The sequence below is a fragment of the Frieseomelitta varia genome, unplaced genomic scaffold (assembly GCF_011392965.1).
Source record: "Frieseomelitta varia isolate USP_RPSP 00005682 unplaced genomic scaffold, Fvar_1.2 scaffold_338, whole genome shotgun sequence".
NCBI classification, from domain to species: Eukaryota; Metazoa; Arthropoda; class Insecta; order Hymenoptera; family Apidae; genus Frieseomelitta; species Frieseomelitta varia.
The window spans coordinates 331,508-353,064 of NW_025110077.1; the positions used below are offsets into that span (position 1 = coordinate 331,508).

General features: G+C 48.0%; 1 protein-coding gene across 2 annotated transcripts in view; it reads right to left on the reverse strand.

The window, feature by feature from the left end:
• Positions 1–21,557, reverse strand: part of LOC122530312 (protein dachsous) — a 281,900-nt gene that overhangs the window by 150,222 nt on the left and 110,121 nt on the right. The window contains exon 1 of one of the 2 annotated variants that reach the window (XM_043657149.1): positions 8,536–8,682. The exons of the other annotated variant lie outside the window; for it this stretch is intronic. The gene's annotated coding sequence lies outside the window, so the exon portion shown is untranslated. Of the gene's footprint in view, positions 1–8,535; positions 8,683–21,557 lie in introns of those variants that run through there. 2 annotated transcript variants of the gene reach the window in all.

Genomic DNA, 21,557 nt, shown 5'->3' on the forward strand with positions numbered 1-21,557 from the left:
GGCAACGAGCCGGGAGGAATGTCGGAGGTACGGTGCGTCGGCGCGCGATGAAAAATGCCCGAGGCCCGAAGGCGGTACGTGCCCCTCGGAGAGAAAGAGAGAAAGAGAGAGAGAGAGAGAGAGAGAAAGGGGGGGCCCGCTGCGAAACGACTCCGGATATCGATTCAATAAATGCATCGGTACCTCGGTGCCGACGGGGCACACGAATCCTCACGTCGGTTGCCTCTTCTCCTCTTGACGTCCAGACGAAAGAAAGAATAACAGGTTCGCGGTCGTGGTGTTCCTCGCTCGTCGGACAGATCCTTGGGAACGCGCGGTATTAATTGGCAAACTAAATACGGTGATCGGACAATCGACGGGGGGAAAAAATATCGGCTTCTGGATTAATGTTGCCTGCCAAGCGGATCCTACTGCCTCTCGCGTGGCAGCCTCGCCGACGCTTTCTTATTCCGCGTCGTGATCTCTCTTTCTGTCTGTTTCCTCGTTTCACAACCCTTTCTCTTGTCTCCAGAAATGCCTATTCCCGGTGAAAATCTCGAGCATGGAAAAACCAAGCATTCACAGAGCGATCCTTTCATTTCGAGAATGTGATCGTGAAGCCACGAAGAGTACTCCCCGTGTGGAAAGGGGCGTGCACGCGAGACGCTGGAATTACATCTATCGGCGAGATGAATCGCCCGACGAGCTCAACTTTCTACGAGCCTGCTTTCTGTTTTCCTGCTCTTTCGCGTACGAGGGGGAGTGAATGATAGTTTGGAACGAATACCGGTGCACGGATCGGTAAATCAAACGGCCAGGACGCACACAAATGAGCCAGGTCCCTGTTACTTGCATTACAACTGGTCGCAGAGCGTCTATTTTACAGGCACGAAACAGCGTAGGTGGCTGTCGGAGAATTCACCTCTCGATACGGAGACAATCAACCACGAGGGGATTTTGGAGATCGAGAAGCTGTTGCGCCACCGCAGTTTCAGCTCTAGGCAATCTTGAATTCGAGAAAAAAGGAGTTTGTGTCTGATAATCGGGTGATTTAACGCAATAAATAAGGATCGGCTGACACGAAATACTTGGAAACTCGAGTGCTGGACCGTGTAATATTAAAAATCGAACAGGATCGAAGAATAATCATTCATGACGAACATTTTAGAAAATAATCGAAGGTTGTTTCTTCCTCTTCTCTCTCGAATCGATTTCGTAACGGGTACTTTGACTTTCTACAACGAAATTTCCGCCGAAGGGCAACACGATCGAGGAGCGTGCGATGACCGAGCTCCGGTAATTAACTCCCGAACGAATTCGCGTTAAGGCGTGAAAATACAGAAAAAAGTCTCTTTTCCCTTTCGGAACAAACTACGCAACCGTGAAACGTTCGTAACCTCCGAGCCCTTTTCTCTTTTCTCGCCGAGATAACTACCGTGATTCAATCACGCTGGTCTTTCCGACGTTCGCGAGTACGCAACTAGTCGATTAGGCTGCGCCTCGTTTACCTCGAGCGGGAAACTTTAAGCGCAAGAACAAAATTAATAGATGATAAATGCAAAGATGCTGGACGAACGAAAATCGATGACGAATCCTAACGAAAAAAGGGCCGTTGCCATTAAAATTACGTTATAAATATAGCTGCTTGTGGTTGCCATCGATTCACCGAATTTATTGCACGTATAGCTCGATTGCGACTAGCGTGCTTACGCAAACATGTATGTGCCTTGTTTAATTAATCGCGCACTTGCTTGCACAGACAACTCTCATTTGTCGTTTCCACGCTTATGTCTATCGACGATCATAATTATAAGCTTGTACTTTCGTCTTAACAACAGTACACTCGAGTCTAATCAACTTTAACGCAGCTTCTTTTCATACAGATTGCCAGAATTTATACACAAGCAAATTCACTTGATCAGACTTTGATCTTTTCTTCTGCTTTTCTTGCTCCTTTAAGCAGCGTCTTTGGATTACTAAACTAATTCCATTTGTATTATTTATTTACACGTCCTTGATGCCAAGTATATGACGTGCAGGACAAAAATTACAGAGAAGATAACTGAAAATGAGGAAAATAAAAATTGGCAGTGTATAGAGACAATAAGCCGAGTTGAATATGAGGAATAGAGGATAAGTAATTGGCTAGCCACGATAAACGATTATTTTAATAATTCAAGCACGCTGTTCTTAAAAGAAGTAAAATAATTACATTATTACCTAGGGTGATTTTTATCCGTGAATGAAATTAAAATTAAACCACATCGATTCGATCGCTTGACACGATCGTTCAACGCGTTAAATCGCTACATCACTCGCGCTTCTAAATGAAGGCTGAAACTTCCAGTTTTCCTCGAAATTAATTACAGAAAGTTAGATCGACATGCAAGATGATTTTATCGATAGTTTCACCGAGACTATCTCTCTCGTTCTCTCTTAAGAGACAAAGCGGACGATTGTTGTCCAGAGCCTTCGAAATCACACGACGCGGCGTTGAAATTTTGTAGTGAGTTTACAACAGTGAACGTTGTGACAGTAACATAATAAAAAGGGAAACGAACCTCTCGATCGAGTCGCGCACGAGTCGTTTCCCTATGAACTTTGTTATCTAACGTCCTTTACCTATTCGTACTATATACACCTATACGTACTAATACCTCTCACATCTCTCCAGGCTGGTACGCTATCCAAGCTCCATCGAGCGTGTGTATGTACAGATAAGCGAAACTTATCGGGAACTTTGATACCGCGATAGGGAAAGGTCAAAGACGAATAATTTCCGCGTTCCTTTGCCAGCGGGATCGCGGCCACGCGAGGTCTAAATACGCTCGTCCACGTTGGCGCCGAATTTTTGTCGAGATGGCGTTTCGCTTTTCACGCTGTTCCGGCTCGCCGGTAGGTAAACCGGTGAAACGCAGGATCAAAGGGTCAACGAAGGAGAAACGAAGACGAGAGAGAGAGAGAGAGAGAGAGAGGGAAATGGAGAAAAGGGTCGTGCGTACATGGAGGAGGATGTAGGAGAAATATCCGGCCGCGAAGCGAGAGACAGGGTCAAGAGAGAGAGAGAGAGAGAGAGAGAGAGAGAGAGAGAGAGAGAGAAAGGGAGAAAGGAAGGAAGAGGAGAGTCCTCTCCTCGGAGGGTTTATGGTGGAGGTGAACAAAGCGGGTGGCGGTAACACGGCCCGTACGCAGAACTTCTCGTGTTTATGTGTCTACGGCTGGCCGCGAGTGACACTAATTAATGAAATAATGGCATCGGGACCGACGCACTCGCGAACCAAGGTGTCGAACGTCTCGCAGCGGGGCGTAGGCGGTTATTTACGCTCATTTGCTTTGCACGCTTTTGTCCCCTTTTGTCGTGCTGCCTACCTCTCGCCCGAGCCACCACCTTCTCCTCGTAACCTCCAGCGACCTCCAGCGCTCGCCAACGAGCCTCCGCGCTCCTCCGCAGCTTGATAATTCAGTTTCGAACATGGGAGGGGTTGGAAACGGTTGACGACGTCGCTGTTTCGGTTCACGAAATAACGTTGTAATCGTCGCGCGGCACGCTCGGCTTCGATTTTGTTTCTATGCTCTTCGAATTTTATCTCTATAATTACTTTTCGATTATTTCTATTAACAACTATTACTTTTCGATTCGATTCTATTTAAGATACGTAATTGATCTGCAGGTGGATGTAATTTGTTCGACTACAATGGCTACAATAGTCACAATGATTTAAAAGAAACGATTACAAGATTGACCTCTTGCGCTGGTAATTGGTTGACGGACCGTAACGAGTGACCAAACCGTATACAATAATTCGTTTTCTTTTTCAATTCATTCGGTATATCACTGGATATTACTGGAAATTACTAAGAAGAAGATAAATTTATTATTTGTTTCGCCTGGGTTATGTTTCAATATACTTAAAACTGAGAAAATATAATTTTGTGACCAAATATTCTCGACGTGCGTTGCACGTTATTCCAGCGCAAGAGGCTAAACTGCGGCTAAAGTTACAAAGGATCGAAATTTTAGAAAACAATTCACGGTAATGAAGTTTTTCAATGGGAATTTTAGAATAGATTCGTCAGATTGACTGAATTAAATACATCACCTGAACCGTAATTGATTTTACTACCGTTGTTGATTCATATCGCAGCCGTTACAGAACAGATATTAAAGAACAGAAACCGAAACCGATACAAACTGCGTTGTTACATTCTTCTAATTCTCACAACTGTTCCATTCCAGAAACCACGTAACAGTTATTTCTCCAAAACCATTTCAATTACCGATTTAAAATCCCGCTTTAAAGTCGTCGGCGACGATTTCCCGACTCTCCGCGATCAGAGAGTGAAACTCTCAATCGAGAAACTCGATAGGATCCGATTTCACCAATATTCGTAGCGACAAGATATCGGAGATTCGATGTCATTGTGCCCTTTCTTCGAAGGCGTTAGGATCGGTAAATCCACGGTCGGATAATGCCGTCCGCGACGCGACGAATTTATCCAGTTCCACCGGGCCCCGAAAAACTTTTAATACGTCTGGGATGTATCTACTTCCCACTCCTCCCGTTTCTCTCACCGATGTAGCCCATGTAACCGGATACTTTCTGATTCCTTTCGCGAAGCGGCCAAGCCGATCCCGATAATTAATTGCGCGGAATTCACGTTCCTGGCTTCGCGAATCTTTCCTTCCTCGTAGCCGTCGTCGAGCTCCAATCCGAACCTTGTCTCGGATCCTGCGACACCCATGATTCAACTCCGATACGCGATAGATAAAGCCACGCCACATTCGCGCGGAATGAGCATCGCTCGCGGAACATTTTCGAACGAGTCGCGGTGAAAAACATAGAGAGCAGGTGTAGCTCGCGATTTAGTTGACTGAGCAATTATAACTCTCAATGTTATTCAAATTACTAGACGGAATACAATTATTCAATTAAGTGTTTTCGACTCCCTTTGATACTTTGAATATTTCTCATACATTTGAATATTTCGACTTTTCTCGCGGACCAAATATTTCTACTGGAAAGATTAGCAAAATTTCTACGTCTAATGTAGCTTTGTAGTTCGAGATGATATATACAAAAGAATTTCGAGGTACTAATACGGTTAATTAAATTCGCTATTCAATCAGTTATCGTTTTCACAGTCGAGCGAGTAGCAAATTGCACCGTAACCTAAATCTCATTATATTTTTCATTAGATGAGGAAATTGAGAGATTCTTTCAGGTCACGTTCGAAACTACATCGAACCTGGCGCGAAAACGTCATATCCCAAACGCGATATTCAAAAATGAAATTATCCTCTGATGCAATTACTGGGAAACGTCGAAATCTTGGTTTAAGTGAACCGTCATACGTCGATCGTCGGCGAAATATGTTGTAGATACGCGTTCACGTACCAGTTAGTTCAGTTAGCAATTCCGCATAATTTATATATTTGCCCGGATCCATCTACCTGTTATTTCCTGCCGTTAACCCGCCAATCGGCGAATTACTCGAAAAGTCAGCCAAGTCAGTCATCTGCGATACAACGAGGATAGAACGGTAACTGCCCAAGCGTCGTTAAATCGCTCGAAATTTCGATTTCGCTACGTAAAACGTTAAGATTTACGGCGCTCGCTCGATGGAAGGATTAGTTACAGCTGGAATGCCCCGGCGCACAGACGTGTTCGAGTTAGCCAGTTAGCCAGCTGCAAAACGCGTGCTTCGGCCTGGCAGTTGCCAACAAACCAGGCGATAATCACATGCCGCGAGATAGGAAGTCGAGTCGATGATATTGAGACATCCGTGGGGGCCCCGGTGCTCGGGTTCACGAGCAGCTCCGCCGTTTTCCACGTAAACGGGCAGCTTAATAGGCCACGATTATTACAAGTTCCTGGTCGGGATTGGAAACGGGTTTATCCACGCACGGGCGTGGCGTAGATTCTTTTTTTTTTCTTTTCTTTTTTTTACCAGCCGAACTAATAACCCTAATCGGGGAAACGCTCGGTTGGAAACTTTCGCACGAACGAGCTGCGAGAGGAAAGATCCGCGGTAACGTACATACGTACGAGAGAGAAAAGGTGCGAGCGTAATTATACGCAGATGCGAATCGTCCTCTCCTCTCCTGTCTCCGCGGCGAGAGGAGATTTTCCCAGCGCGCGTCCGTCGGAACGTATTCTCTCCCTCCCCATTGAATCAGCGCGCCGGTTTCGTCCCTTCGACGACGGCCAACGTAACCGAAGAGAAGTTAAAGTCGCGATGCAGATAGTCGGTTAGAGACAGGTCGTGGCCGTGCAAAGAGAAGCGAAGCCCCCGAAGGAGGAAGCAAGAGGACGAGGACACGACTAGCGGCACGTTTGAGTATTCAAGTCGTACCGTATCATAAACTGTCCACCCGCGGTCCCCTCCTCCGCCCTCCTCTTCCTCATCCTCGTCCCTATATCTCTTTCTATAGCTATGTTACCGCGTATGTAGCTACGTGTGTCCGTCGGTCGGTTTGTCCCGCGACTGGTACACAGTCGTCCAGTACTGGCAGCGGTTTCACCGCTCCCCCCGGTAGCCCCGCTGGAAAGTCATCGTACCCGCTGCCTTCTTCGAAGGACGCTCCTGGTTTTCTCTTGGCGTTGCGCGGCCCTCGGTGTTGCGTACCTCTACCCGAAGGCGAAGAGGAGAACGAGCGAGAGACGGACACGGTCACGGGGACCGCGGTTACGGAACGTTTCGTACGCGACCAAAACCGCCACGTCTCGAGTCTCGGCAACGAGTTCTCGCGATATACGCAAGGATAATGGAATTCGCGAAACAGCTGCACGAAACGCGAAACGTGGAAACCGATGTTGAAGAGAAAACTGCTCATCGTCGAAGAATTGCTCATCTTTCCAACTAGCGCGTTTTTCTTTTTTTAATTTTATCGTGAGAGACTGCCACGGTGATGGTGAATATCTGACATTTCTGTTCGTGGAAATACTTTAAAATACGTTATTGATAAACGTCAGATAACATAAAGAGGTAGATAAAATGCTATAAATTGAAAAATGCATTTTTATTATAATAGGTGTATCTTGTGGAAATTAGAAACATAAGTTTCACGTGATAGTCATCGTGTTAAACGACATTTGTAATACATAATGTATTGTGATGCTGAGAAAACTCCGTCAAAAGAATTGCTCATTTCTGATTTCATTGTGAGAAAATTTCGTGAATGACTGCCACAATAACCGTGAGTATCTGGTATTTCTATTCTTGGAAATATTTTGAAACATTATTGACCAATAAGTGTTAAACTGGATAGTACTATAAAGTGAAAAATGCAGAGCACTTTTATCGTGATAGGTGTATCTTGTAAAAGTTAGGAAAGTATAAATTTCGCGCGGTAGTCAATAATATAATAAATGTACAGTCGAAGCGTAGATACGAAACGTTTTATATGCGAACGGTATCGCTGTGTTTTGAATCTCTTCGGCCAACATCACTGCGAGCAACATCTCCGCGAACGTCTAACGCTAAATACATAAGTGGATACGAAACGTGGAAACCGATGGTAGAGAATTCTGTCGGTGGATCGCTCGTTTTTCCACCGACTTGCTCGTTTTTCTCCGACTTCATCGCGAGAAAGTTTCGCGAAGATCTAGATTCCAGTACGATTAAACGGACGGTTATCAGTCGCTGTCCTCACTTTTTGCTCGGCGACCCTCCGTTTTACGTTCGCGTTAGCGTCCTACGATCCCAGTTCTTGCACGAGTATCATTAAATTCCCACCACTGCCAGGTAATCAACATCACGCAACTAACGTTTTTCGCTCGTATATACATTTTATGCTGCCGGTCGACCGAGCGATTTTTACGCGACCGCGAAAACTGATGAGCTCCGTCACGGAACACTCTCGGCCAACTCTCGCAAAACCCGATCTTCTCACACGACGCTTCTATCGATCGGCAATTAGTGGCACTCTATGTGAGACGATATCCCCTCCGGTAGCCGCGCACCAACTACCATTAACATCTTCTCGTTATTTGTAACGCTTCCGTCACGTACCTACTTAGCCGTACGTTTGCGTATAAGAAAATGGTCGCGTGGCGCTAACGTCGTCGTTTTCAGCGACGGATTCGTTGGTAAGTCGCGCGCCACTCGATGGAAAGTCGAGGTTACGAAAAAAGAAAAGAAAAACAAAGAGAGTACAGCTCGAGAAGAGAGAAAGATCGGCATGAAAAGAGAGAGGAGAGGAGAGGAGAGGAACGAACGACTCGTCTCATTAAGATGCTCCACCACGAGAATTACGGTACTTATCGATACGCGAAGCGAAACCCGATCGTCCGTGGCAGACAATGCGACCAAGAGTTTCATGCCAGGAACTTCGATCGATCTCTCCTCCCGTTTCTTTCTCCGGTCCCGCTTCTCTTTTTCTCCCGGCCGCTGGTCCCGTCTCGCTCCCCCGTCTTCGGGACTCGAATCCGGCCTTCCTCGTCGAGTTCTCGTTATTCTTACCGTTCCTTCTCTCCCGCGACCGTCCTCCAGCGACCGCAGCACGACGAGGCCACCGCGACTCTAATTAACGTTGACGGTAATTAACATAAATACCAGCGCTTCCTTGCTAGGAGCTGGTCGCGACTCTGCGCTGCAACGGCGATCCCCGCTCGCGATTCCGTGCTAATCGTTTACTCGTCCGTGTTTCTGATTTCTCCCCTCCCAATCGGTCATATACCCTCGCGTCGCTCCGATCATTTTCCTTCTTTTCTTTTCTTCTCCCCTTTATCCGGACGAGTACAACTTACCTGAAACAGAAAAATAAAATTCGAATTAGTAACGTTATCTTCTACGACATTTGTATCATTTTTTTTTTTTTTTTTTTTTTTTTTTTTTTTTTTTTTCTTTACGTTTTAGATCTGTGTATATCTAGAACATTACTGAATGAACGAAAGACTGTTTTAACCTTTCGGAGACGAATGTTTAACGTTCGTGTTAATTGCAACTTTTATAAATTCCGAGCTAACTTGAAAAGTAAATCAGTTGGAGAAGTGATATTGGAGGATGATTAGGTGGTACACAATTGAAAATAGAAAATGTACTTCAAAAGGGTTAAGAATAAAGGATTTACATTAGATAGTTGGACAATATTCGCATCGTGTGCAAAAATTACGAGTACAACACCGATTTCATGTTTCAAATCCATCGTCCCTTTCCACGACTACCAAAAAAATTTCACCTCGATCGATGCCACTTGGTAGAACACCCGTCACCGTTAATCGGACTGGATCATCGCAGCTTCTGCCGATCGAGATCACTGTTCGTAGATCGATAGCGATAGGGAAGAAACGCTTCTTCCCTTGACCCATTGCCCGTCCACGACGATCGATAAACCGTGCTCTCTCGCATCGCGATTACCGGCAACGATGCGCAACATGTCGTTATGCGAAACATGCGTGCAGAGAGGCGAACGAGTAACGAGAAAATAAGAGACGGCTAGCTTGGTAGACTCGGCACGGCAGGGCTCACCGAGTAATAAATACGACACAATACGCTGTCTGTTACAGCTGGTAACGCGACCGTTACGCGACCGCCGCGCCACGCCGTGTGCCGGTTCTCTCGCCAATAATCGATATACGTGTAAACATATTCTACAGTATCTAGATACGCACGGAAGCACAATTCACCGTTCCCGCGCAGGGATTTATCGCGCGCCACCTCGTTTCACGGACAAATCGCCAACCGTTATCGCGTTGGCCGCGACCTGCACCGCGACAAATTTCCCACGAGCTTTCCGGCGAAAATTAATCCCAGCGATTGGTATTAATTCTCTGCGAACGAAAGATCAGCCGTTCGTTTCATTTGCTATTCGCGTGTGACAGAAAGAGAGAAACAGAAGGAAAGAGAAAGACGATTAAAACCGCTCGATCGCGTGCATTCAACATTGCTGATCCCTTACGCTCGGATAGGGATAGTGGAAGCGGCATTTTTTCCAGCAGCGTTCGCTTCGAGAAAGATGTTGCCGCGTGGTTCGTGATTTCCCGCGGACGAAGCGGACTCGGTTTCGGAGGCGCGAGAAAGACGAAAGGAAAGGGGACAAGGATCTCGCGAAGGTGGTCGGTGGAGGAAGGAAGAGAAAGCGAAGAGGGAGCACTGTGCTACAAAGTCAGAGCGGCGGATCCGAACGTTCGAGGCCGTCCACGTAGTGGCTCTAACATGGCTCATTAGCCTACAGCGTCGCTAATGAAAGCTCGTTACCCCGGTGCATGCATGCCCGAGGAAGAAAAAGAAAAGTGGGAGGCGGTGAAAGAGGCAAGGGACGAAGAACACGAAGAAGCGCCGCCGGGTGGGGAATCCCTCCCGGTGTATTTTGCACCCGGTGACTTAGTATTCGCAAGCCGCCCCCGCGAGTGCTGGCCATCGACGTAGCTGCCTTTAACTGGCGGGACGCTGACGACGTGTGTATATATATATATATATATATATATATGTACATATACGCGCGGTCTCTGCTCGCGACGCGCTGGAAACCTTATCTGGAACCGCGGATCTAAGTTGATTGGGTGTTAGGTACAAGCCACTCTCTCGCGCCCTCGCGTCCAAGAACCGAACAAGGCCGAGGACGCGGTAACCTTCGACCAGCTCTTTCTCCCACAACGACCACCACCACCTCCGTCGTAGTCGTCGTCGTCGCTGCTGTGTTTGCCCGATCGCGTACCTCAACGTTTGCGGCCGATCGATGCCGAATGTATTATCCTTGCCTCGTCTCCTGCACTACTGCACGGCCGTTTTTTTGGTTAATAGGGAAGGACGCGTCGTCGTGGTAATCGCGTTGCGCGAACCGGAACGCCACCCCGCCGCCGTAAATTCCTACGGCCGTGCTACTAGTCGAGCGTGCAAGCCACGAAACGCTTCCTTTGAAAATAGATATTGATCGGGTGACGTTGGAGCACAGAGTAGAAGAGAAAGAGAGAGAGAGAGAGAGAGAGGGAAAGAAAGAATGGATTGAAACGCATCCTCGCCGGTGGTAGAAGGGCGGAGCAACCTGTAAAAGCTTCGTTACCCCTAATGTCGATCCCCTCCGGGATGAAAGGTGCCGACTTTGGTCCAGGAGGGTTGGCCGCGGATAGCTCTTTACACCTCTGCCGCTTTATGACTGCTAAGTGTACCCAAATCCCATTCCGCGCCATAAAATTCTTCGAGGCTCGGACGGTCGCGCGGCAGGAGGCCAAATGACCGCGGGTAGTCTGCTATATATCGGTCGCGTATATTGGTACCACCGTGTCTGCCGATTTCGTGCTCCAACTCGATGCCGGCGCGACGATGGCGATACCACTTCGGTTAACTTAACTTCGATCGTACGATCGAACGATCGCCTATAAAATTTGCAAAATAGCGGCGACACTCGTGATCCGGAGGACGTCCGGTGTAATTTGTAGCCGGCCGATGCAATTGCATCCGCTTGATGCCCGAGCAATTATTTAAAATCGACCGCGATCAACGCCTCGTTAACCCATTTTTTTGCCAACGTTTCCTTTGGCCCGGAGGGGGGAACGAACGACGACGACGACGACAACGACGACGAAGACCCTCGGTGGTTTCATCGATCGACCAAGGAAGAAAAAAGGTAGAGGAACGAATCGACGAGAGGAACGACAGAAAATCGCGGGGATCGCCGCCGGCGTCGGGAAGGAAACGCGAACGAGGCGAGCGTCGAAAGGAAGAAGGGTAGAGGACAAAACTGGCGGAGGAAGAGAGGGATCGGCCGAAGGAAAGAGCGCGCGCGAATCCAACGGATACGACCGTGATACATCCTCAACCTATAGCGTCCGAGACGTTATTAACCCGGTGAATCGCGCGAGCTCCTACCATATTATTACGCGCAAAATGGCTCATTATTATCATTATTATTTCATATTTTCTGCGCTTCATCGAGGCCCCGAAACCATCCGGGGGGGGGGGGGGGGGAAGCAACAAAAAAGTCCACGAAATTAATATAAATAAAAGCTCTGAACAGGGGACGGTTCTTGATAGGAAGGATCGATGAAGAATGCCCAAAGATGCCCAAACGCGAACGGAGGACGAGGTTGAAACGCCGCGGACGTACAGCCACGGTGAGAGAAGATGGAGAAGAAGCAGGAGGAGGTGGATAAGGCGGGTGGGGGGGAGGGGAGGCACGAAAAAGTTCCTTCGGGAACGAAAGGGAGAGAAAGACCAAGACGAATAACACAGCGTGTACCCTACGTACGCAGGAGGACGCACACGGACGCACCGCCACCGCCGCCGCCTCTTTAGTATGTGTATACTACGTAAGGAAAAGGAGGTGGGAATTCAAAGACGTCGACCGTATCGCTGGCTGGCGTGAGACGTCTAGCCATTGAAGAAGGGAGAGAAAGAGATAGGATAACGGTGGCGACGGCGGCCGACGGCGGTGGCAGCAGCAGGTAGAAGGGCGAGGGACGACCGGTATTAACAATAATTATTGGTTCGAGCCCCTCTCCGTCCGCGATCTTTCGAATCTCAAGATCACAAGTGAGATCAATTATGTCCGTCTGATTAGCCCAGGCCTCCGATCGGTATACAGACGCGAGTATTATATGGACGAGGTCTTCTTTCTCCCTTCTTTCTTGCTTTCTCGCTCCGGATCCCACGTGTACACGACACGCGATACACACAGTCTGCTTTTCTCTTTCTTTCCATCACCCAGGGGGGGGGGCTGGGAGGGGGAGGGGAGCTGAGCTCGTTTCCTCTCGATTTCTTCGCCGCCCTTGCCGATCGTCCATTTCTCGAACGCGGTAGTCGCGCGATACAACGACTCTTCTTCGGGGTAGAGCCGCCGAGCGAGGCCGTTGACGTGCCTTTCCGAAGTTGAAAACGAGCGGTGAAACGACTCCGGTGGTACTATGGTCGTCGATATACGTGCGCACGAGCGTCGGCTTGTCGTTGTAAAACACTTACGGGCACGCCGCGGTATCGCACGGTTCTTCAGAGTCCAGCTCGGATATTGGCAAGAACGGACTGGAACAGAACGCGAGCGAAAAAAAGAAAGAGGGACGCGTCTTCTGCCGAAACCGCAGAGTTTCCCTTCCCGTACGCGGGGCAAAGAAACACGTAATAGGCAACGTTAAAGCATGACGACTTGATTACACCGGACGAAGACTGACGCGGAATGAGTTTAAGAAATTATCTCGTGGAAGAGGTGTATCTCCCCTGCGTTCCATCGAGTTCAGGTAATAATTTTCTCGTGGAACTTTCAAACTGGCGTGCAAAAATTAATACGCCCGGGAAAAAAGAGCGGCTCGACGTCGCATTTGCCCATGCCCGTTCCCTTTATCCTTTGCGCAATTAACCGTACGGGATGAGGTGGTTCGCCCAACGGTTCGCCGAGAGGAGTCGAGAGACAGAGGCGAATCAGGGCCTCTCTCGCAGGGCTGTCGAAGAAACGAAGGAATTGTATGCTCGCGGTTGGGTATCGAGGCGTCGATCGCTCCGCGGGATATTCGTTCGTCCCTGATACCGACCGTTTAACGCCTCGAATCGGAAGGTCGGTGCATCCTCTCTCTCTCCCTCTTGCTCTCTCGGGCCTGTACGGTTGCTCCACCGACGAGCGGTAAACACGATCGTTGCATCTAGGGAGGACGATAACCCGAGCCAAGTTACACGCACGATAGGTGTAGGTGCGTATCGTAGACGAGAAAGAGAGAGAAAGAGAGAGCGGTAGGAAGGTAGTTTGCAAAGTAAAAGGTATCCACCTTACCCCATAAATTTCGTTCGGCGATAGTTTACGAGGCGGCACCGCCCCGTGTCATTATCGCGCAGAGGAGAAGCACCGGTTCGCGTGGAACACACCGCATCGATCGAACTCGTTCTCTCCCTTTCTCTCTCTCTTTCTTTCTCTCCCTCACCTCGATGTAAACCGTTTATCGAATTTTTCTAGCAAGACCGCTCTCTTCGCGCTACGAAGACCCGATCCTCGCGAGCTCAATCCTCCAACAGGCCAGTTCTTCCAGTTCTCCGGCTAGACGGGTCGACTCCTTCGGCTCTTGTCTCGCGTGAACCCCCTTCTCGCGTCTACCGCGACGACGACCTGCGGCGTCACGCGCTGCTCGCAACATCGCGACCGTTTCTCCACCGATTCCTGGCCAACAAACGACCTTCGCGCTACCGATAAGCGGACCTTGACCGTCAATTAACGTTTTACGATGTAATATACTTGGAAGAAGACGCCGAGTGCTACGCGTAATCGGAAAGGATACGACAGCAATTTGCCGGGGAACCTTGAATAACTTACTTATACACCGTATTTCGACGGGTCACATTGAAATCACCGTGAAAATAGTTGATTATACGAAAATGTCTCGACCATGTCCAGAAAATGATGGTACTGTTGTTGCAGAAGCGATATTATCAACTAAAAATAAAATATAACTAAACCTAACCTAAACCTTGCGTTATCATTAGGAAAACAATGATGTACAAATATCATAATAACGTCATCGGTCAGTATCATTGTCGGTTAATACTGTTGTCGGGCAAATCTGGAGCCGGTGAAATATTGTCGGCGAGAACAGTGTCGGAGAAATCTGTGCGATTTGATTTCAATGGGACCTTATATCGACGTTTCGTTCTCTCGTTGCGCGTCAGCGAACGAGCCACCGCTAGCCGAACGGCTTCAAGATCGTTTCGCCGTGGAAGTAACGTGGCGACGTTATCGCGTCGTGTCGTTTCGCGTCGCGACGTTTCTCGCGGCAGCGTGCCACGTCCTCTCATTCACGAACGCGTTACCACCGGCTCTGTCTGTTGACCAGCTTTTTACCAACAACTTGTCACCCGGTCGATTTGTCTGGCAATTCGAGAACGTGGAGTGCAGGAGAAGAAGACACGGCGAGAAAGGGTTGCGAGAGAGGCGGCCCGGAGCCAAAGGGAAGCTGGCAAGGTCTAGAGGCCACGAACGAGTGACTCTATCTGCACGCTAGTAGGACATATCGGATTACGTGTTTTGCATCGGTCGAGAGAGAGAGAGAGAAAGAGAGAGAGAGAGAGAACGCCGGCGGATCGGAGTGTCCCTGGCCACTCACCCTGGTGTAGAGGGACGAAGGGAATCTCGATTCGCGCGTTACGGGCGGAACAGAGAGAGAAAACGATTTCGTCGTCGGGTCTGACGACCGAGGGTAACCGACGAAGATGGAATAATTATAGACTGGCGCGAGCTGGCCGTGGCTGGGACGAGATATCGAATTTCTGCGTGCTCTCCTGCGACGATATTTTTTTCCACCGATTGAACCTTTCTTTCGCTGGCACAGAGGGGAGGAAGCGAGCGCGACCGCGACCGCGCGACGCCAGAAGAGGAAAGAGAAAACCGGGAGAGACCGTGAATCCGACGAAACGCACCTTGCCGAGGTGAGAACGATTACGCCTCTACTCCTCTATTCTTTCTCTTCATCTCCTTCCACCTTTTCCCCCCACCCACCGCCGCTCTTCCTCCTCCTCCTCTTCCTCCACGCTTTCTCCCTCCTACCGTTTTGTTCTTTTGTAAAGCGAGGTTATCCGAAGAACCTCGCGAGGTTATCCTTTACAAGAGTTCCTTCTCGACTCGCCGTGGAGATCGAGGTTCCCCTGCCCGGGTCGCTCTGACATATTTATCTGGTTCCTCGTTCCCGCCTCTATGAGAATTTCCATCCTCCTTTTCTTCTTCTTCTTCTTCTTCTTCTTCTTCTTCTTCTTCTTCTTCTTCTTCTTCTTCTTCTTCTTCTTCTTCGTCTTCGTCTTCTCCTCGTCGTGGCCCGGCACCGTGGATCAGCCACGGGTATCACCGCGTCCGTATAATGCCCGTGCACGTTGCATACACGATACGCTCGATCCTTTTTTCCTCTCCCTCTCCTTCTTCCAACCCCTCCCCCTCCACCGCCCTTCGCCGTTTCCCGCCAGAGAAACGGTGCCTTGAGTATATAACGTAATAGCAATTTAATCAATAAAATAAGAGGATCGCTTTGGCCGAGCGCTGCCCTCCGAGACTCCGCAATAATTACAACAGAGAATTATGAGCGGCTATACTTGATTGGATCTATACGCGCTTCTTCTCTCTCTCTCTCTTTCTCTCTCACTCTTCTCCTTCGCTCGCTCTTTTACTAGCCGGTATCTTCTCCCCTATCATTCTCCCTCTTTACCGGCATTCTCATTCCCCTTTGCTCTCTTTTCACCCTCGGTCGGATATCTCTACTTACTTCTTTGTTCCTTTCTGCTTCAGGACAAGCACGACCCGAACGTCCAGAAGGAGAAGAAGAGAAAGCGAAGGAGGTCGGGAAATGAGAAAGATCTCGCGAAAGATGTGTGCTGGAAGGCGCGAGAAGTCTCGACCCTGGACGGTAGTCGAAGATAAAGAAAGTACACGCGCGTGGGTAACGCCTTCAGCGAATTAATGAATCCGAGGAACGAGGGAAGAGAGACTCCTGCGCGCGTACGCGTTACCATCGCTTTAATCAATATCCGAGTCGCGACTTTGATTATAATTAAACAATATTGACGGAATTGCGATTTATTATATGGGTAATTATTAGTTACCGAAGTTAGATTGAAGTTCGCTCACTTGTTCATTCACTTAAATAGTTTTCTTCCTGCCTGTGTTCCTCTCGCATGCCAGCTCTCGTCTTCGAATAGCATGTCGAGGTGTATCGGCCTTGACGAGGCCAGTTGCAAATTTTGCTCGGATCGTTATTCTCTTCGGATCGACACAATGTTTATACGCGATCGTTACTCCGCATAAATCAAGCCACAATTAATTTAGAGAACATCGCGGATTAATTACAGTTATCGCGTCGCTGGCTATCGCGCACGCCTGTCCGTTCTTTGAAAGGGCACACAGTGGCGACTAGAGTCGGTCTCGTCCGATAAGCTTTGGAATCGAACACAAAGAAAGAAACAAGGAGAGAGAGCAGCTGTAGAATGTTCGTGTTAAGCGCAAACGCCAATGTTGAAATATTCGAATCGAAATTGTTATAAAAACTCCTGGTGGCTGCGCGATGTATCAGCTCGAGATACGCTGATTTACATGTCTGAGAGACAAAATATTCGTTTTATTCCTTGATTGTCTACGCGTTGGCTAAGATAGCACTCAACGATACGGACGCACAGCAGCCCGGAAATTACACATGTACGCAATCATGCTGAGGCTAAATTTACACCTTTTCACTTTGGATGATTATCGCACGAATGATTTATGCAAAAGGAACGCAAAAGACAAAAAGAAAAGGTTGGTACTGTTGTATCAGCTCGGTGATCGAATTGATTTCATTACTCATTGAGTTGAGTTTAACAGATGTGACAAAATACAGTGTTCTTCCTTTACAAAATCGTGAGCAAAATTTATATCTCGTACGTGCAGGCTTGTTAATAAATAAAGAAGCTTTTAATGCAATACAAGAAAAAAAATAATTTTATTTATTAATTTACAAATTGCAACCTAGAAAATTTATTCTACTGTACTTATAGCTCTGAAAGTTCTAAGCAGAGTGCAATTTTGTCATCACCCATGACTGAAGAAATATATTCTGGTGCAGAAAGATTTATTATTAAAATTCTTAGTGCCCAAAAAAATCCATATTCGAACGTTTCTATAGCGATATGTGAACTGCTCATTTGATTACTCAATATAATCGTACTTGTACAGCGTTCATACACATTATAAAATACAAATTTATCACCGCTGTTTCACTTTTGGAAAACGAAAAATGAATCATCCAAAGTGAAGATGTAATAAACTTAAATCAAGAACTATCGAAACACGTACGTGTACACGAATGCGAGATGAGAAAATGGCCAAAATGATCCAAACTGATGACCTGTGCCGCTCTTCTCACGAATCCTACACCATATATTATTAATTATTAGCAGCAACTGTCGAGGTTGTTTTCATTTGTCGACCTCGTTGTCGAAGGTAGCAAGTAGGCGAGAGATTGCAAGACGAAAGAGCTCGGTGGGAGGAAAGGAGCCCGGATGACCGGTTCGATCGTGTGTAATTGACGCGTCAGGTGGACGTAAACTAAACGCAAACCGCAAACCGCTGACAATCGATACACCGCGATCGATAGCGTAATAACAACGATGTGACTGATGTCGCCTCGCGACTGAATAAACAGACAGAGTGGTTCGTCGTCTCTCGTTGGAAATCCTACTTGGCCTGAAGAACGGCGGACGTCACCCTCGGGAACGGAATTTGAATTTGCGAACCTGCAACACACACCGGACTACAAACGTGGACTAGAAACGCGTAAAGTTAATTAGCGTAAAGGGGGATATAGAGTCGAAAGGGGACGCGATCGCCTTGACTGTTACTTGTAGACGCAAGACTATCCTTTACGGTGCAACTAATTGACTTGCGGTACACCGCCACGAGTTATGTCACTATTTATGCTAGACTCAGATCGGACAAGCGTACACGGCTCGTGGAGAGTGAGAAAAAGAGAGAGAGAGAGAGAGAGAGAGAGAGAGGGCGTGTTGCGATAATAAACGGGTAGCGTTTCATTAGCAGCCGCTAATACCGTACACGCTAAGTTCAGCATAGCGTAACTATCAACGGTTGTAATACACCGGTCGCTGATAGAGCCACGAGCAACCGACCATTAAGAATGCTCACGAGAAGAGCCAGCGTTCGTTAGCGCAGCCAGCAACGCGATCGATGCAACGTTGACGCGAAAGTTGTGTCACGCTTCCTCGCGCTGTTCGCCGCGTTCCGCGAATGCCTCGATCTCCTCCCGTTCCCGATGGATCGATCTCGTCCGACAAATGTCATCGTTTACCGTTCGTTGTGAAATCATTTAACTTCTTCGACAACCGTTCAATGAATACGCAGGATTTAACTATTTCTCCGATCTCCTTCTTTTTCTTTTTTCGTAAATAAAAATTAAAAAAAAAAATGTCACACGTAGGAGTATAGATAAGGAGCATGACACAGTATGTCGTAGAAATGTTGGAAATGTTTCATTAAATTTGCAATAGATTTGCAAGACTTCCCCCTTACAAGTGACCCTTGAAAATTGTTCATATAACAGAGTCATTTAATTATCAAGATGATGGAAAAAGTGAAACCGAGATAAAAAATTATTAGATATTGCAGTGAATATTGTGCTTCAAATATTTTACATTGTTATTCTCCACACTGTTTACATTCTGTATATTTTTACAGCTTCAAATTGTTTATAAATTCGCAGTCTATTTATTACCATTACACAACGAGACCATTTTCGACAGATTGCATCCCGATACAGCTTACGTAGTTTCACTCTTAAACGGTCATGGGCCGTTGGGAGGAAATCATTATTATTACTCGCACGTAACGAAAACCCTCCAGAGCGTACAACACAAAGTGGACAGTTTTGAGCAAAGTCACGAAGATGGATCTTGCAACCAAGCGAGGTGAGTTATTAAAAAAGCTCGATGACTGACGCAAACAGTTCGAATTGAGAATCGGTTGTAAAGATCGGGTTCGTACAACTGTGTTAATCGATTACGAGTTCATAACCGACCAGCACGCTGCACTCTGTGGCAGTGTCGGGTTCGCAATCAGCGAGCAGCGAGTATAAATCTAGGGTGAAAACGGATCGTCGCGAATCGTAACCGACGCCGGGGCCTCCGATCCTAGGCGTCCAGCACGACGTCGCGAGGCTAATTGACTCTTGCCACGTTGCCCGGGAGTTATGTCACCACTCCGCACCGTCACCGTCGATTTATCGCACGACTTACGTCCCTGCGAGATTCAGTTTCATCGTTCATTCCCGTTTCATCCCGGATCGGTCTCTCTCTCTCTTCCCTCTAGATACGAGCCGAGGAGCGATTTCATCGAACTCGGACAGGGAATTGGTAGCGAGGTAGGGACGAGGTAGGAACGGCCAAAGGCGCAAGAAGAAAGAAAGGAAAAAAAAAAAAAGAAAAGGAAGAAGAGGATCGAGTCGCTGGAATACGATATTACGAAGATTGCACGAGAACGGGCCAAGAGAAGGCGGCTCGAATCGGTATAACGCGTAACAGGGAGGAAGGGAAGAGATAAGAGGTCGTCGATGGAAGAAGAAGGAAATGCGTGAGATTAGAGAAGGAAGGGTGGCGGGCCACGAGGGTGGGAGAGGGAAGAAGAGAAGAGAGAGAGAGAGAGAGAGAGAGAGAAAGGAAGCAGTGGACGACCGGCGACGAAGGGCGAGAAGGGATCAAAATTACCCGACACGAAATTCCTCGCTACCAATCAGCGCGGAGATAATTAAACGAGGGGAGGGTACACGGTGCACGAGGGGAGGAAAGGAAAGGAAGAAAAAGAGGGAAGGAGGAAGATAGGATCGGAGGGAGGGGCAGGCGTGGCCGTTCTCGAGAATGATGGAAGCACCGGTAACCGGCAGAAAACGACGATGGGGCCGCCGCTGTACGAAATGAGGAGGAAGGCCGACGCCGAGGAGGAGATGAAGAGGAAACGAAGAGACGGAGAAGAAAAGAGCAGGCGGTGGAGAACGATGACGATAATATATATAATAACGCGCAACGGTGCAGCGGTTGGGGGATAAGGGGATAAGGGACACGGGGATAAAAAAAGGATAAAGAGCGAGGGGCGAGGAGTTGCGTAAGAAGCGCAGTCCGCGTCTCGCAGGTCGGGGTCGTAGCCATCGCGATCGAACCTGTTTTCGTTTGTCTCCTCGGAGCAACGGAGTCCTTCCCTTTCGTTTTGTGTATTCTCTGGTCCCGAGACTCCCTCACGGCTCGATAGCGCAATAAAACCCCAAGGACCGGGAAAATCGTGCTCGAGTGAGAAGCGTGAATTCATCGAGCAGCCGTGCTCCGCTCTATCGGTTTGCTCTTTCGTCTAGAAATTAATTTAGGGGCTCTTCGTTCCGTTTCCTCGTGCTAATTAATCCTCGGTCGGTGAGTAGCTGGAGAATCTTTATTAGCGAGAAGCGAAATCTCGCCTTGCCGAATGGCGCTCGCGAGATGTAGAGAGAGAGAGAAAGAAAGAGAGGAAAACAGAGAAACGACGACGACAGGAAGAAAGAAAGATAAGAGAGTACGCGGTCCAGGTACAAACGAAGCTGGCAAATGGGTTACGGTCGGCCAGAAACGTTTCATGTTTCCGTCTGTTCGGTGTCTCACGATCACCGACATCGCGGCAGTCGGCCTCTGTCTTTTCTCTTTAAACATGCCTAAAAGCCCAAATATTTGAGGTTATCCCCCGGCGACTGCTGTAAACACGAGGCCGGCATTTACGTTTCCTCAGATTCCCCCTTTTTTACCGGCCGCTCCGCTCGATCTCCCTTGGCGTCGCGCTCTCCTCGATTTTCGTGCGGCTACGCCCGCAAACATGAGCCCGCTCGGTTCGTTGACACGCGACCATCCAAACGAAACGTTTCGACGAAGACGGTCGCTCTCCTCTCTTGGAAGGAGTCTCGCGACGCGCGAACTTGCCTCCTCGGCGCAGAGACGCTAAATCGTCGATAAAATGTTCGGGTTAAAGGTGGAGGTAGACTCGAGGAGAAAGACGAGAAAAGGGGAAGGCGTCGGCGGCGAAAAGAAACGACAGAACCCTTTGATCGCGGTCTGAATCTCTCCGCGCGTCTCAACGTCGAATCATTTCTTCTTTTTTTTTTTTTTTTTTTTTTTTTTTT